The sequence below is a fragment of the Acomys russatus genome, chromosome 9 (assembly GCF_903995435.1).
Source record: "Acomys russatus chromosome 9, mAcoRus1.1, whole genome shotgun sequence".
In the NCBI taxonomy this organism is placed as follows: domain Eukaryota; kingdom Metazoa; phylum Chordata; class Mammalia; order Rodentia; family Muridae; genus Acomys; species Acomys russatus.
The window spans coordinates 34410659-34415609 of NC_067145.1; positions in this window are offsets into that span (position 1 = coordinate 34410659).

The following is a 4951-nucleotide window of genomic DNA, read 5'->3' on the forward strand; positions in this document are numbered from 1 at the left end:
CAATCTTTAGAATGTGAAGCAAAATAAATTCTTTTTCTAAGTTGCTTTAGCAAGGTGTTCTTTCCTAACAATGAGAAAAGTAACTATCATAAGTGTTTTGTAGATGCATGATCAAGGAGCCAAATATTATACCCTAAGACTGAAACAATTCACCTGAGGGATCAGAGGAAGCATCCAGCTCCCTGGTACTCCCCCAAGTCATGAAACAAGGTCTTAGGTAGAGGAATGGTTTTTGGTTTTGGTATTTTGGGGGTGAGTTGGTTGTTATGGTGTTGTTGTTTTTGTTGTTTTACGTTAATTAAAGTATTTAATTTGGTCTTCTTCTATACCTGGATAATGTTCTGACAGTGTAAGGCTGGAGAAATCAGCCCTAGTGGGTTTTCTTCATTGCACACTCCACTCAAGGCTCAGAAATTTATGCAAAAGAGGAGATGGGAAAAATTATAAGAGCCGGAGTTGGTTGACTTTTCATACATATCAGGGGATGATGCACATATTAAATCACACTGTCTGTGACAGTATGCACAATCGTGCACAAGCTCACACCATATAAAATCACATGACAGAAATGGGAAAGTAACACAAGGTCACATTCCTTAACAAGAAGCAATTTGCAACTGTTATCTTATGGAAGAGGGGAGATCAGTTTTCTTCAATGTAGTAACACTAAGTAGATATCACACACACACACACACACACACACACACACACACACACACACACACACACACTCACTCCCAGGCTGAGGTGATGCTCAGGAATAGTTGGACAACACAAACAAAACTATTTTGTGTGTGTGTGTGTGTGTGTGTGTGTGTGTGTGTGTGTGTGTGTGTGTGTGTGCTGGTTTTGGTTTGGTTTGATTCTGGGTTTTGTTTGTTTGTTGTTTGTTTGTTGTTTTTCTTATTTCAGGAAATAAAATGAACAAGAAGGGAGGGTTAGGAGGGTTAGATGGGTGTTATGGTAAGGAGTTGGGGGGATGAAATGTATTCAAAATATATGATATGAAATACTCAAAATATAAATAAACACAAAATAAAATCAATGATAAAGAGATGATGGTTTTCTGTATTGTTGTTCACCATGACACAGACTTCTGCCTTCTCCGACTGGCAGAAAGCATTCCATGATAGATTCAAATCTCCTGTTAGTGGACTTCTTTGCTGCAAACCAATGACAGTTGAATACTTTCTCCAAACTGTCCCCAACAAAGCCATCCAGAGAGGAAAAAGGAACCATCCCATAACCCGAACACAGAATCCCAATCGTATAGGCAGAATCAGGCTATGGTTCAAATTCCCATTGCTACATGGGCAGTGAGTTTCTTTGCAGATTGTGCTGTGTGATATATGTGCTTTGATATCAACAAAGTCTGTTTAAGTGAAGTAATTTTGTCTTTCCTGCTTTTAAGTGTGTGTGTGTGTGTGTGTGTGTGTGTGTGTGTGTGTGTGTGTGAAGGGGTGTTCTGTGAAGAGTGTGTGTGATGTAAGTGTGTGTATGAGATAGATAGAGAGAGAGAGAGAGGGAGAGAGAGAGGAAGGGAGGGAGGGAGAGAGAGCACATGTGCACACAGAGATCAGAGGTGTCAGACCCTCCTAGAGCTTCAGGCTTCAATTACAGGTGGTTGTGAAATGTCTTGTGTGGGTGATGGAAATTGAATGTGTGTTTTCTATAAGAGCAATATGTGCTCTTAAATCCTGAACTACTTTCCCAGCCCCAAGATGGACTCATTGTGTGGTCATATTTTGGATGGCTGTTCTGGACACATTCAAGTTCAGTACATACCAAGACAAAATTGAGAGGAACTAGAGTTACCTTATCATGGCCTCTCTATAAGTCCGTGAAAATGAAGACACTCATCCACACACGGCCTGATCTATGAATAGGCTGATCATTTCTTTTCTTTTCTATCTCTAGCAAGGAAGTTCTTTCCTCAGACACCACACCCAACTCTAATATCTGTGTATGGGAGGGGAACAGAATTATTTCAAATAGACCTTATAGAAATACTCTAGTGAGAGCCAGACATGAGCTAACATTGATGATTTCCTAGAGTTCATTACTAACTGTTGGCTGCAAGGATATATCATGAATTTTACCCACAGGAGATTGCTTTTATAATTATTCTTGGAATCATAAATGAAGGTTCTCTGGCATGCTGTCTGTGTTTCAATTTTCATCTGCCTGTTTGAATCAAAATAAAAAGGGTCATTAATTTCCTTTGTTAAAATGTGCAAAAATATTTAAGTTTTCTAAACTATTTGGCCATAATATTAAGCAGCCAAACCATGTCTATTGAGCAGTGATTAAGCACTCCCTACTGACAAAACCGTGGGTTGACCATAGTATAATCTTGCACTGTTCAGGGTAACACCTGACTTGGGAGCTGAAAGGAGGGAGGCCTCCACTCCATACAGATCAAGAACAAAGGTTTGAAGGCAGAAAATGAGTTATTTCACTGTGAAGTGTGTCAACTTATGATAAATTGCACAGAAACAAAACAACAACATTTCATAGATAAGTGAGATCACACTGTCCCTGAGAGCAAGGGATTATGTTCTATAGAGACACACAAGAAAACCTGAGACAGAGAATAATTTTGGTTCCTTGTTTGTCAATTATACCACCATCTTTGACTGTTCTTTTTGAAGCCTGAAAGAAATTGGACAAGGGAACAATAAGACCCTAAGCAAAATCTATTTTACCTGGGGTATCATGGGCCTTCTCTATACCCCTAGGTAGCCAGTAAGTCTCAGATATTGTGTCCATCTGGTACTTTTTAAAATACTTAATACCTTGATCAACCAATTATTTGATATAAACTGGGGTCCAATTTCCCTCTGCATGTGATGGAAGTTAGCAAGTTTTCATTAGACAAAAAGGTTCCTATGTCATTCTGTAGAGAAACTCTCTCTCCTACACTAAGTTAGCTTTACTTTGGCTCATCAGTCTACATAAAAAGTCAAGAAAGAGTGATATATTTTCTGTAATCAAGGCACCATACATATCTAGGCTACCAATACAAGCAGCAAGGTTCAAGGCTATGGTCTGGAGAAATCACAACTTTCAAACTACATCCATATTGGCAACTCATCCTAAGGACAATAAACTGGATAACACTCACAGGTCCCCCCACCCACATTGGACAGAGCAGCCTTTCTCGACATATTACTGGGAGAAGCAAGCCAGCAGAGACCTAGACATTGAGGTGCCTAAAAAAACATGTCTTGTTCTTTGTTTTTAAATCTGTGTCTGGCCTGAATATCATCTCGATTAAAAATGCTCACCAGATGGCAGTCTTAAACATAGCCATCATACATCAAAAGAAAGTTCTAAGAAATGCTGAAAATGACCCTGCAAGAAGACCATTAAGGCTGGTGGATATGGACCCAGTAGAGTCTGCTCAAACTACTGTCCCAAGCAAGGACAATGCATGCAGTAAACCTAGACCCCCCTATTCAGATCTAGCCAATGGACAGTGCATTCTCCACAGTTGTGTGGAGAGCAGAGACTGACTTGGATATAAACTCTGGTGCCCACTATTTGGCCACTTCCCCTTAATGGGGAGGTCTAGTGGCACTCAAAGGAAGGGTAAACAGACTATCTGGATGAGACCTGATAGGTTGTGATGGGGGAGGAGGTACCCTTCTGTCATAGGCATTGAGGTGGGGAGTAGGGTGAAAGAGGGATGTTGGCTCTGTATTTTAACAATTAGACTTTATTATACAACCCAACTAATCTATACAAGAGGGAAAAAAGGTTAGAGGGAAACAAGAATAAACTTTCCGCTATCTGTTCCATGGGATGGATCCTTAGTTATCTCTGGCCTGCACGCTGGTCCAGCCTGTAAACTGGTCCTCTTCCCAATCCACATGTGATCATGCTCTAAAACCTGCAACCTCTCCTCTCCTCTCTGCCTGTGTCTCTCTCCCTCCTGCAAAAGCTGGTCTCCTCTCAGATCCCCCCACCCTCATTGATGTTCCATTAGAAACAGAACAGTCCAGCCAGAGTCCCTGTCTGTTTCCTGAATTCCAGACTCAGGATGGCTCCAACCAGTCTATCACAATGGCAATCTCAGTGGGGTATCTATGGTGTTTCCAAGCGCCTTCATCTGTGATAATGTCTCCAATCCTTCCCACACACGCCCCTTTTATTAAAAAAAAAAAAATTAAGAACTACATACACAAATATACATATATACAAAAGCATCAGGTACATAACCCAGTCCTTTTGTATTCGATAACCCTGGAGAAAGTATTCCACTGTCCTATCAAAGAGAGTCCTTTCCTATTGTCTAAAGTTTCCTAAAGTCTCTTTATTAGAAATTGTAATTATCAGTCTATAAATGTGTTTTTAATTCTTAAACTAAAGCTTCTAGTAACACTGTGACTATCTAGTCTTCAATCCCATCAGAGATCCAAGAAGGAAATTCTATCTAGTGGAAAGGAAGTGTTGGCGGGCAACTTCCAAGTGTGGATAGGACAGAGAGAGCTGACTACTTGGACAGTCACCGGATTCTTTCCATTATTGCGGCAATCAGTCTTCAGCCTTATCAGTTCAAAAGCATCCAGCAAACTGCTTTGTGAAGCAGGAATTCCTACATCTGGTCCACCTAGTCTCTATAAAGTTGGACAGTCAACTTCCCAGAATCACTGTTGAGCATAGTGGACAGTCAGTCTGTCATCAGTAGTAGAGATAAGGGCAGTTCCTCAGTCGGGTGACCATTCTGTCACCTTCATCTCTTGATGCCTTCATCTTTAATGATGTATACGGAGATGCGGCTAGGAGCGGAAATCTCTCTCTGTCAGGAAAGCCCTCCATCATCAAATGCCATATTCTGTGGATCTCCGAAGAGTTTGAATACCCAATACTCTATCTATACTTACAGTTATCAATCTATTTCTTTGAAGACATATACAAGAAACTAAACAAACCTGCTCTATGACCAAGT